Source organism: Cydia amplana, chromosome 9 (genome assembly GCF_948474715.1).
Source record: "Cydia amplana chromosome 9, ilCydAmpl1.1, whole genome shotgun sequence".
NCBI classification, from domain to species: domain Eukaryota; kingdom Metazoa; phylum Arthropoda; class Insecta; order Lepidoptera; family Tortricidae; genus Cydia; species Cydia amplana.
The window spans coordinates 1534547-1548139 of record NC_086077.1 but is presented as its reverse complement, the minus strand read 5'-3'; the positions used below and the strand labels follow the sequence as shown (position 1 = coordinate 1548139).

Here is a 13593-nt window from a genome sequence, read left to right as displayed (position 1 = left end):
GGCATTATTCATAAACGCTCATCAGGTCTAACAAACCCTTGATAATAGTTTGTCCTTATCTGTTTTGATATTTGTGTTTGTTAGAAACGAACAAAATTTAACAAAATATTTACTAAGTTTTATGAATAAGGTCTACTTGTACCCACTACTCTCTAAATATGCATTGTAAAATTGTAATTTGTAATACATCTCTTAACTACAATTACCTATTATATTTTTTCTAAAGTGTCCAAATTATTTGCTAACCACTAGGAACCAGCTGTCATGTTTGCTGCAGGCACTCACGCTCAAGAGGGCTCACGTCTGCCAGTATCTCGAGGTACTGATACTCGCATAATAACTGTCTGTCGCGGCTATTCGAACGAATGACAACTTTTGTATCATTACTGATGACCATTTTAAAGATACTTTCTTCCTAATCTGTACTCTCCATAAACTGTAACTGATCTCAACAACAGGACTACAATTATCCAGCTTTGTCCGAGTGCCTCGTTTCAGTGAGCAGTGGCAATACGCTGCAGCTGTCATGCTTGCATGCAGCCACTCACGCTCGAGGGGGCTCACGTCTGCCATCTCGAGGCTCTGATACTCGCATAACCGTTTGTCGGGGCTATTCCAGTGCTATTAATGACAGCTTGTGGTCTATTTTGGAGTTAGTGAAGCGCTGAAGATCTTTTTTCTGTAAAAATTGTTGAAAGAATGCTGATTTTGCTTTTGTAAGTACTCTTCTTTTTACGGCAACCTTTCAATATCCATGTAAACAGTTTACAAACTTAAAAAAACGGATTAACTTATATTACACTTTTTGTATCTAAAACCTGTTCATCTTTAAAAGTAAACTAAAAATGTTATGATCATAACTTAATCATAAAGTTAAATAACTTAGGTTTAGGGCACAATCAAATCTAAGGAACACAGTCTATCTAAATGAAATTGTGGTTTATCGTGCGAGCCTTCAAAAATCCATCAAATAATTAACTAGTGTTTATTTTACTCTACATAACACACAGGCAAATATTTGTGATTACATAGATCAATAATGAGAATTAAACTCACTATTTGCTCTCCTTGTACATCGAAATTCAGCAATTCCATCCGAATTTCATTCCACTAATTGTGTTTACTTGACTAGGCAAAACACAGACACTGAAGCCGCTACAATAAGTCAAAGCTAGTCATAGCTATGTAGCCTGCAAATACCAGGAAATGGAATGACGTCAAAGCGAGCCGTATCAGCAAAAACAACTAAGACGGGCTTCTGTGGATAGCTGGATGAAATGTTTTAGTACAAGCTTTTGTTTAACTTACAATGTAACACAGTTTGCTTGTTTGTTTAGTGTCGATTGTCGACGTCACACACTTATTTCACATTTGAAAATGAATTAATCAAACGATTAGTGGCCAATTACTCCATTCAATTAGAAACGTGATGACTGAAAGTTAAAAATATCGGTGTATAAAGTGTCATTCAATAGAACTTGCGAACTATGTAAACAAAAATTACTAGTAATTCGACATTCAGTGTCAATTTTAGTATGGCGGTTTGTTTACATAGTTAGCAAGTTCTATTGAATGACACTTTTTAATTTAATAAATGCGTCGATACTAAAAAAAACCTACATTTCCCTTGTTCCATCTTCAGTCAGATAAAACGTAGCTACCACTTACTGTAATGTAAAACACAAGTACTCAAGAGCGTACAACGCATCGAATATGTAAAGGATGCACTTTAGTTATCAATGCAAAACAGGCTCTCCACTTGGCAATACGTCCATCCTATTCTAACACGACACCCTTACATAAGAGAGAGAGCTGGATCACTAGATTTAACGTCTTGTATTGAGCACTAGGTAAGGCCCTGTCAGTGGACCAATAAAGGTATATCTATTATAGGTGTATAAAGGCTTTGGTATGTATATTTCAGGTAGCTTCCGACACGCGAGGCAGGGCACAAAGCGCTGATTTACATTAAGGTTCCTGGGGACATGACGATGTCTATCTACGTAATATTGCTTAGATAGATTGTATCCCTGATATTCTGAGAGGCTATTGCCTATATGCGAAGTACGTGGTAAGGGAGCTACGTTGACATGACAAAGGTAACTTTCGTGGTTTCAAAATTTACGTGTACCAATTGTCGAATCCAGTCGAGTGTCTCAGTATATTCCATGGCTTGACTTAAATGGCTTTTACAGACGGCGCAGCGCAAGTAACTTGCGCATATTGGGACGCAAGCTACATTCGTGATCATTGTTATACCTATATTATTAGCTTAAGATAATATTGATGTAATATCTACTTACTATTCATAAGTGCTTGTTGCTAGGCCTACATGAATAAATTATACTTTGACTTTGACTTTTGATTACGAATAATTAATATTAATATGAATAAATCGTGCTCAAGCTACGTGCACCGCTTTTGCTTGCGCATTTAACTGGCATGGGCTAGTTGTGCAAGCTATTTGTACTTGCACCAGATACGAAGGCCGCGCAAGGACTTGCGTGGGTAGCATGGCACATGCTCTACAAGACGCTAGACTTCTTCTGTAAACCGTTGTTTAATACACGATACATATAAGTTATATGCATCATGTATTAAACAAAGGTTTATGTTTATTACGTATATGATATAACCCGTACAAGTACTCTTAATATGCAAGAACCATCAGCAGTCTCAAAAGATTTACTGGTGGAATATTGGTGAAATGGTACTAGTAGCTGTTCAGGTTTAAAAGCTTTAAGCCCTTCGCAGACATCTTTCAACATTATGTGAAAGTATTTCTACAAATGGAGGGATATTTTTCCTGCAGACTGGTGCATAATCTCCTCGTTTCATGCAGCGAGAATTACATTTCTGTCAAGAGGATAAGGCTATTTTATAAATAAAACGGTGTTGTTACCTAGAATAGTAGTTTATGCAACAGTGATATAATAAGGGTTCTTAAAATTCAAGGGTCGAAGTTACAAAACGAGACGTAGTCGAGTTTTGTAAAAAAAGACCCGAGAATTTTAAGAACCAATTATGAGCTGTTGCATACATTACTTTTTCTATGACAGCTGCAGCAAAAAAAAAAAGAAAAAAAAATAATAATAATTATTATTAAAAAAAAAGAGTTATTATTAAAAAAAAAGAGTTATTATTTTAAAAAAATTGAGTTATTATTTAAAAAAAAAAAGAGTTATTATTATAATGAAAACATACCTCTTTCAATCAAGATGATCGGAACTTGTATCTTTAAAAAAAATAAAGCAGTTGTATTATACTCAATCTTATGAGCCTATAGACAAAGCATTCAAATGACATTGCTTTAGATATCACTGTCAGTCATTTAATTGACACATTTAAGTGCTGGAGTAGAAAAAGAATACATAATTATAGTTCCAATACTTACTTGCATATAACCCTATATAAATAAGTTAAGGTTTATTTGTAATTCTTTTAAGTTAATTACAAAATTTGCTAGATTTTTTTTGCGTTTGTAAGTATTGACAAATATTTCACACACGCAATCCAACAAGGCGAACATAAATAAAGAAAAGGGGCCGAGATGAAAACCACAATAAGAAAAAATACGACACACGTCTCACACGTCTGGGAATCATAATTTTACATAAATATAAGAATGGCCAATGTGCCCCAGAAAAACAGAGGCAACGGAAGGGAGTTTTCCCCACAGATACGACCTTTCCCCAAACATTCGTGTTTGAAAGGAGCGGACGCTCCGGGTCTATTTTTAGAGCCTTTAGGTAAGGGCGGTGATACCGGTGCGCTTGGCAGGTGTTCTGTGTGCTTGGGGTAATAAGGGTGTGTGTTACGATATTCTTAGGATTTTGATATTTACCTAGATATCTGCTTTATACGAGTAGGCATGTAAGTAGGCAGGGACTATGAATGATAGTTAATTCAACGCGACGTCCCGAAACTTTCCAAACTTTTACCTACGCAATAACGACCCAACGCAAAATTTAATTGAAAACTACCCAGAAACGACCCCGAGCGATTATAAGGACAAACAGGAACAGTTCGCTCCAATTTTAAAATTAAATTTCGCTCCAAATTGAAAAATTTTTAATTAACTTTATATAATAATGGAACTTTGTTTATTATTTTTCTGCATTACGTAACATAAATTCAAAATGAACTGTAATCTTTACTTAAATAATATTGTCAAAAAAAACCTGAAAGTCGGCTTATTTAGTTAGTTCCTAGAAGAAATTCTTAGAAAACTGGTAAACCCAATGAAAAATAAAGGATTATGTATAATTGTTTCACTTATTTAGCTTTTCTAAATGACGATGTTCCTCGCAAAATATAATAGTGGTGTAACTTTCAACTTTGTTATGATTTTTGACCGACTACTTAATTTGTTTCATTGTCAACATTGGGAGCCCTTGCAACTTTTAACTAATTATCCAAAAACACTAATAGTTACTACCCCATTACGCCCAGTTTCTAATTGGCTTAGCAGGGCAGATTACTTTACCTACAAAGATGTCGTATAAAAAATCTACGACTGACAAAAGACGCACAAGAATTTAGTATCTATAGCTCTCTAGATCTTGTCAGTAGAAAAAGGCGGCAAATTTGAAAAATGTAGGCGCGAAGGGATATAGTCGCATAGAAAATTTGAATTTCGCGCCTTTTTTTACTGACAAGATCTGCTTGACCAGCTATACCTAGTTACCTACTTATGTGAAAGTTTTAAACAAACACAAATAGTTGCAATACATTCACGTGTGAGCCAAGAACATACTAGAGAATACTGCACAGCTTCCCGTCATAACTCAATTAAACCCCTGTTCATTACCCCCGATACTTCAACCCCATGCCATAAGGGCGTAAGTGAAGAACCGCCCTTATACACGACACCTTACAGAACGCATTGGTCGCATTGCATGTCCAAGGGCTTACGACCTTTTGTTAAGGCTTCAAATATTGCGGATGCTGGCAAAGTTTGCCTCATATTTTGTTGCAAACATCGTTAGAGTTTCGTAATTGATTTGGTTTTCAGCTTTTATCGATTGTTTTTTATAAAAAGTTATTTGTGGGGGATGTGTCAACTTTAATTGATATTAAGAGGATAGCGGACGACCGGTTCTTTGTACGAACATAGTCTCCATTTTCCTGCCTGAATATCGATATTATGGAAAATATTTTTACACAAGTATATTTATATGTTAACATACAGAGGCCAAACGGTCCGGTTCTAAGCATCTTATCTTTTTTCGTTGTTCTGTGCTTACCTATTTGAGATATTTAGTTCAATTTACTAAATTTGCTTCTATCCTATTTTCAATAAATATAATGAATTGAGTTTTCAATATCCAATTTCTCTTTTTAATTAAACGCAAAATTCTGTCAAGAATTTTTATTAAAGTTTAAGGTCAGATATGGAGGCCAATTCTATTTAAACAATTTGATAAGGTTTTGATTGTATTTAGTTTATTTATTTAATCTTTATCGCACAATACATGATAGTACAAATGGCGGACTTAATGCCTTATGGGACTTTACCAGTCAACCAATTGAGCTCGACCAAAGAGACCTGGGACCTTGAATCATGTCATCACCATCAGGCATTTCACGCGCACCAATAAGTGCGAAGTTGCATACCGTCAGCAGTGTCAGCACGAATGCATAGAAAGCCGCTAACGCGGACTGATGGTCACGGTCAAAGTCGTATCAAAACAAGATGAAAACGATATCAGATTGATAAAACAGGTTCAGCCTCTGGGTTTCATTCAATATAAAATGATGAGCGAATGAATGGCGAATGAATTTATCTGGCTCTTTCAAGCCTCACCTTTGACCTTAGGCTTATAAAGCTTCTTTCACTATAGAACGAAAAAGCGCTATTCATTTGTAATCAAAATGGCCGCCACCAAAGACAGTATCGATCCTCATTACCATAAAACCGTACAGCCAAGACGTGCTGATGGCGCGCAATTAAACCAGGCTTAATTTGCCCGAGGTCAAGGGGCCGGGAAAGGACTGGACGGGAAAAGACTCGAGTGTGCTCGAGCGTGCCTCGGCCTGCCCTCGACTGCAATGGAGTCCATTCTTTCATTGTTTGTGCCGAATGTATAAAGTGCGGTGCGATGATTAGAGATTAATTGCGTGTAAAAAAACCAAAATAGTAGCAAAATGGTGTTCAAAAAATTTTCAATTCGATTTTCCATCGTGCTCTAAGTATAGTTTGTATTATCGTGTCCTCCTAGTCCTACCTATAGCACTTATTTAGTTCGATGAAATTACGATTAAATCATTTTCAATTGGAACAGTTGAATTTGTAATGTTTCGTTCAATTTTCAAACAAAACATAACCAACTCCCCTTTGGATGCCCCTTTTGGATTTATCATTTCTATGGCCTGGCATTAGAGGGGGGGAGGGGGGAGTAGGTATACCGACTTAAACTTGTGACCTTTCAAAATATTTTTTTAATGTGGGTTGTTTTTATTTACCTAAGCAAGAGACCAATATTGTGACAATACCAAAAACCAAAAGTTTTGGTAATAAGGATCATTACTATCATTAGCCATTGTGCCCTTATCTGAGAGTATCTAGAGCATTACCGCCTTAGAATAGAGGGTCTATTACATTTGACTAGATATACCGCTGTCTAAAGTCTCTTCAGTAAAGACAAAGTGTCCAACTAAACGTCGAGATAAAAGTTTCTCCTTGCATACAAAGGAATGTGCTCGGTGTAGAGTTGAAGCGACTCAAGCTACATTCAAACTACAGACATATATTTGATCTCAATTTGATATAAATGTTTTGCAGTAGGTATATTTTTCTTGTAGGTACTTAAATATTGGTACCTTAAGAGCAATATCGAATTAAGATCAAATGTAAGAAGCTTTTATTCACCTTGCAATGTATCTTTGTATGTAGGCAAAATTTGACCCCTATATGTATGTAGGGGTCAAATCTTGCTAGTTAAATTAGACCCACTTCCACTTCAAGAAGATTTGTCGAAGCATGTATGCGGATAAATTTCCAAAACAACCACTTACATAACGACTGAGGCTCACAGTTTGCAATCAATGATGCGAATAAAGTGCGTTGTAGCTTCATTACGGCGCTTGAACGACCCTCGGGGCCTTAATGGCTAATTTTCTACACAAAACGTTACTCAGTAATGTAAGTAAATAGACAATGGCAGCCTGGACTCTGAATGTTTCTATCATTTCTATTATTACTATCGGAAATATTCCTCAAAACCAGATTATGTGTTCATGGTATGAACTAAGTATTATCTTCAAAATAAATATTTTTTCGTATTTGAATCCAATTTCAAGTATTTTGATTATGAATTATATTACAAGTAAGTCATGGGTCTGACAAGGCTAGACTATTTGAAATTAAATTTGTCTCGGCCATAATACTGTCAAATACTACAATAAAAACACAAATTATATTGTGTCTAAACGGTGCCTATCTCGTCGCATAATATACAGGATGCTTCCTGTAACTGGAGCAATAAATTGAACTGTAGGCTGTACTCCTCAAACTGACCAACATTTGTTCAGCAACTTTTAAAAATTATGAATCCTTTAGACTTCCTCTTTTTCATACAAAATAAATATTACCTTCAATGTACGTTGACATCAGTGTGTTTGACGTTGCTTGTCACGCTTTAAACATAACAAAATTTGCAATACATTGCGTCTTAGAATAAACTTTAACGTGTAATAAAAATCAAAACATGAGTTATTTTCAAAAGTTGCTGAACAAATGTTGGTCAGTTTGAGGAGTACAGCCTACAGTTCAATTTATTGCTCCTGTTACAGGAAGCACCCTGTATAAATAATTGATGAAAGAAAGTGAAAAGAAACAGAAAGTATTTTCAAAAATATTTTGCATAGGTTGTGTAGAATAGGGTAGGTTAGGTTAGATTTGTTTTATAATTTTTATGAAATTTCAATAGTTTCAGCACAACGTAACATTACATAAGGACAATCAATTATTATGAGACCCGATAAAGACCCGTGTCAAAAATATGTAGAGGCCCAACAACGGGACTTAAATGCTAAATAAACAGAGGTCAAATGACCTCTGAATGAGGTGAAATGAATGAATGCATGATAAATATCCACCCTCTCCGCCGGACGTTGAAAAAAGCTTCGCGCGCAAAAACGTTTATATTTAAATGACTCCGATTTTTTTTAGAACAAACTGCTTTGTTTACGTTGAATCGACTCGTTATTTGTTGTTACATTACGTATTTAATTTTCATTTTCTATCGCAAATTGATTGTTGTAAACAGGATTGTCTACAATCATAAAACAAGCACTATTGTATTCATTGTAAAACTTACTGAAGTAAATACTATCTTTTGTGTTCCGTTCTTGCTATTCAAGAACAAAGCAGTTATAAATAAACGATGACATTGTTTACAAATCGTTTCTTTCATAAGATAAACGAATTATTTACTTGGGTAATATAATTTAAAATTTACAAATCGTTTATTTTGATGTAAAAATAATAATTAATTAATTAAAATAATATGTTCTAATGACGTGCAGTATGTATAACGCCAAACTACCTGTATAGATTAAATGGGTACTTGATACTTGTTTTAGGGCACCGACTATACCTACATGTAGGTACATGTACCTGCTCATGAGCTTGAGTAGGAATAACTTTAAATTTAGGCGACAAAACGGCGTGGCTCCGTTGAATCTTCTTTTTATGTATATTTTATGTCTGATCTTTTTATGTATTCTTAAGAAATGCTTAAGTAGGTGGACATACCTACCTGAAGTGTTTGACGTAACTTAGGTAAACTAGTACCTATGCGACGCTCACCAATTTTCTATCTTATTAACAAAAAGTTCTATCTTTTTAACCCCTAACCCCGTCGTGAATGCACAATCTACAATGGTAGAGTTAAATCGTTTTAATGTCATTGCACGTAATACATTGCATTGCACCTATTTAAATAAAATCATAACCCAAGCGATTCATTAATAATTTCCATTAACTTGTAATTAACTTGATACAGTAATTTTAAATTCTGGCAGGTTATTAAAATTGCTATAACTATAACTTCATTACTCGATAATTTGAGTGCTTTTTCAGGCCCTCATTTGATTTCAATAATTGCTTTGTAACTTTCATAATTAATTTACCTAATTAGTAAAAGGAATTTATAATTAACGGTGTTCATTATGTGCCTTAATTATTGCTTAACCTTTGAATCGTAAAACCAGTATTGAATTATCTGGGGGCACGGTAGTGCCCCCGCCAACACGAGCAAAGCGAAGCGCAAGGGCACTACCTACCTTTTCTAGAAGCGCTTCGTCGTTTTTTTGAACCCTCATAACTTGGGTTTGGATTATACCAGATAAACAAAATTCTCGGGATATGATGTCAATAGTGGACTTATTAAACATACAAAATTTCAATTGCATAGCTCTTATACTTAAGATTTTATTCATATCTAAAAAACCCCAATTTCGTCACTGACTCGCTCACTCACTGTTGATCATCAAAACCTCTAGGGTACTTCCTGAAGTCCTAGGAAGCTGAAATTTGGTATGTAAGATAGTATTAGTTCACAAACAACAAAACAATTCAAAAACTTGAAATTTTTTGCCCCTAAGGGGGGGAAAAGGGGGGTGGAATTTTGTATGGGAAATCAATAACCACTGAACCGATTTAGTTGAAATTTGGTATGTAGATAGTTTTTGTAATGGGGAATGGCATAGAATAGTTTTCAACCCCAAAATCACCCCGTAAGGGTGAAAAGGGGGTGGAAAAGGGCATTAGGGGAAAAGAAAGGTTGAAGTTTGTATGGGGAATCAGTAAAAAGCAGATTGTATAAAAGATGCCCCGAGGTACGTATTTCACGATTTTTAATAGTACCTTAAATCACACGCGCACCCCTTTAAATTAGGGGTTGGAAGCAACTTACAAAAATAAGTGAAATCCCACCAAAAACATTTTCATGTAAAATGTTGCCAAGACGAAACCATAAGGCTCGCACTGATAAAAAGTTATCAGATCTCTTGTAGAGCCAAGCTTCCAACTATACAAGCCCTAACTTCACAAACTCTACACCTTAGTCAAAATATGCGGCTTGGCCGTTTCGTTACTCCAAAAACTATTGTATTATAAAAAAATAATGAATAGTGAATACATTTTTCACCTTACGTCCATGTGACAGTAGCGAAACGGTCAAGCCACATATTTTGACTAAGGTGTAGAGTTTGTGAAGTTAGGGCTTGTATAGTTGGAAGCTTGGCTCTACAAGAGATCTGATAACTTTTTGTCAGTGCGAGCCTTATGGTTTCGTCTTGGCAACATTTTACATGAAAATGTTTTTGGTGGGATTATTATTTTCCAAAAAGCATTAGCTTTTATACTTAGGTACATACCTAGTTACAATAATAAAGAAATACAGAAGTTAAGTATTTAACATTATTGCTTTAAATCCAACCATCAGCCAGCCTATTATGGATAGCTTTATCCATCTTTATCCACGTGATAAAATAACTGTCACTGTTTAACACCGTGGGAAAGAAAGTGACGGACACCGTTTTATCACGCTGTCACGTAGACAAGAACGACCATCATATCCGTACAGTTATGTATTGAATCGCAAAGCCTCGCAAAACAGGCATACCTCGCCTTAACACATTCAGTGCGAGCGCGTGCTACGTGCTACGAGCGTAGCCGATAACATGAGAAAACAAGTATGGGCCCGATTCGGATTTTGTAATATATATCTATTAGACATCGCCAAGATACGATAACGATATGTTTAAGATCTAACCTGTCAAATTTGACATTTCCGCAATTCTGGAGATACTTTTGAACGATTTCCACAAGATATTACTTAGAGATCTAATTGACATCTAATAGATATCTAACACGATCTATCGTAAAAGTGACATTGGTTGCCCGAATTGCGCTGCAAAAGAGAACTAGTTGAAATCTAAACTATAACGTATCTAGAATGGATCTAGTACGTATCGTCTCTTGTGAATATCTTGAAGTTCGAATACGGCATTATGGGCCCGATTCGGATTTTGAACTAGACATCTATTAGACATCAGCAAGATACGACAACGATACATTTAAGATCTAGCCTGTTAAATTTGACATTTCCGCGATTCTGGAGACACTCTTGAACGATTTCCACAAGATATTATTACGATATTTTAACGTAAAAGTGACATTTGTTGCCCGAATTGAGCTGCAAAAGAGAACTAGTTAAAATCTAAACTACAACGTATTTAGTACATATCGTATCGTTCTCTAGTCTAGAACGGATCTTGTTTTCCGAATACCGCGGTATGTGTAGCGAAAAGCGACTACGGACTGAGCGCCCGCCTGGCGGGTCGCTGGCAGTGAATGCGGTAAAAGAGATTGGAAAAATCCTCAGAAGATTTTTTTTTCTGACATTATGTTAGGTAATTTAAATCAGACACCTTTACTTAGATGACACTTCTAATAATTATACTGTCATGATTCCTAACCAACAGACCACTGGAAACTCTATTTCCAACCCAACCCAACTCGGTAAAGAATATAATATATGTAATACCAATTTAAATTGTTTGTCGAACGCCTCAAAAGAATCCCGCAGAATATTCATATTATCTACTAGCTGTTACTGAAATGTGAAACATTTTAACTACCAAAGAATTTTCACAAATTATCATGTTTGTATAAATAAGGTGAGTACCTAAACAACAATATTAAGACGTATTTTCTTTGTCGTTTGGCTATTATGAAATTTTAAATATTTCATAAACATGATTACATCATACGATTATAAGTATATTTCCATTTTCCTAAATGTTTCCGTTTTATAACAACTTAATATTTAGATGTGTTTCATGTCTAATCTAATAATAGATATGATCCGTCAACATGTATGCATATCTCTCTGTAAAACAAACGACATGTTTCTCAAAAATCACAATAATATGCAAAACACAAACTCACCTGTGATTCACTCAGTACACATAGTCTAAAACACTGTAAAATTCGGCAACTAGCACAGACGCGACAGACGGGCGCGCGGCTTCGCTGCGCGCGGGGCACTGGCCGAGATGCGCAGAGGGTGGGGGTGGGACGGGGTAGAAAAGGTGAAATTGTGGCAGTGGAGTGTAGGTTCTAGATGAAAATATGGAGGTAATAATTATTGTTGTGTTTGATTGAAAAGGAAAAGAGTGTTTCTTTTTTGGGAAGTCGTCGGGGTGAAACGTGTAAGTAGAAAAGGTAATTGAAATTATTTTTCGAAAAGCAACTGGTCATGATCAATTTCATACTTATGTATGTAAATAAAAGCCCGCAACCCGACCCCCCCATTCTTATTATAGTGCTTATCAATCACTTATTGGCGTTTTAAATTAATTAGGTAGGTAATGATCTTGTAGAAAAAAATGATGCTGTAGCGTTGTTTTGTTTCTGTGTTAAACAAAATCATTATCTCACAGTCGAATTCAAACGTACCTACATTGACATCAGAATGAGTTTGAATCATGTCACGTAGATATCGTGCGTCTCGCCCGCGCCAATACATGTACGGACAAGTAGAAGCGAAATGCACGATAACTGTTAACAATTAGATTTAATTTTGATATCAGAGTACGTTAATAATCGGCCAGTCATTTACCCCCTTATTCATAAACGCGCTACAAACCTCAATTAGCTAATATTCGTTTGTCCTTATCTGTCATTTTGACTTATGTATTTGTATGAAAGGGATAAAACATAATTTAACTAATACAGGCGCGTAAAGTTTTATGAATATGGGGGTTACATTCTGCGTGCCCTAGTCTGTGGCCCGGTACCGTCGGGCTGGCCGTGCGTCCTTTGACGGACCATTGTTTTGTGCGGCCTATTCTGAAACCCCACAGTGTTATTGGTCATCCAATCGAACACCGCTAGTGATCATAATTCAAATTGTTTCAGAACTGGCCGCCTAGTCAATATGACAATCGTATACATGGGCAAAAGTCGGCGTAAAGGAGACGTATACTGATTGTAATAACATGTTATAAATTTGATCTGGATTTGTTACGGATATGATCTGTCAGTGTCAAAAGTCACTTCTTCAAACCAGTATAAAATATATATAGGACCCTATATACTGAGCCCGCACATCTTGTGATATAATAAATAATCACTACATAGTATAAAACAAAGTCGCTTCCCGCTGTCTGTCCCTATAATATGTATGCTTAGATCTTTAAAACTACGCAACTGATTTTGATGCGGTTTTTTTTTAATAGATAGTGTGATTTAAAAGGAAGGTTTATTTATAATTTGTTAACCCGTGCGAAGCCGGGGCGGGTCGTAGTAACCAATAACATAATTACTTTAAAATTAAATTAAATAATCATTTATTTTAGGAATATACAACCAATATATATACCCATATATGCACTTTGGTGATATATGCATATTATAATCTTTGTTACAAATGTCCATATCGCTTACATTCTGCGCGCCCTACTGCCATATTCGAACTTTAAGATACGTCAAATACTAGAGATTGAAACGATATGGATTGGATATGTCAGTGTCAAACAAGTTTCAAAAGTGACGCGTTTATTTGAAGAAACGTCACTTTT

General features: G+C 35.7%; 1 protein-coding gene across 1 annotated transcript in view; it reads right to left on the bottom strand.

Annotated features, from left to right (window-relative positions):
• The window catches only part of LOC134650934 (thrombospondin type-1 domain-containing protein 7A-like), a 129752-nt gene extending 117554 nt beyond the window's left edge, over positions 1–12198 (bottom strand). The window contains exon 1 of the mRNA XM_063505888.1: positions 11960–12198. The gene's annotated coding sequence lies outside the window, so the exon portion shown is untranslated. The remainder of the gene's footprint in view (positions 1–11959) is intronic.
• Positions 12199–13593: the final 1395 nt, after the last annotated feature.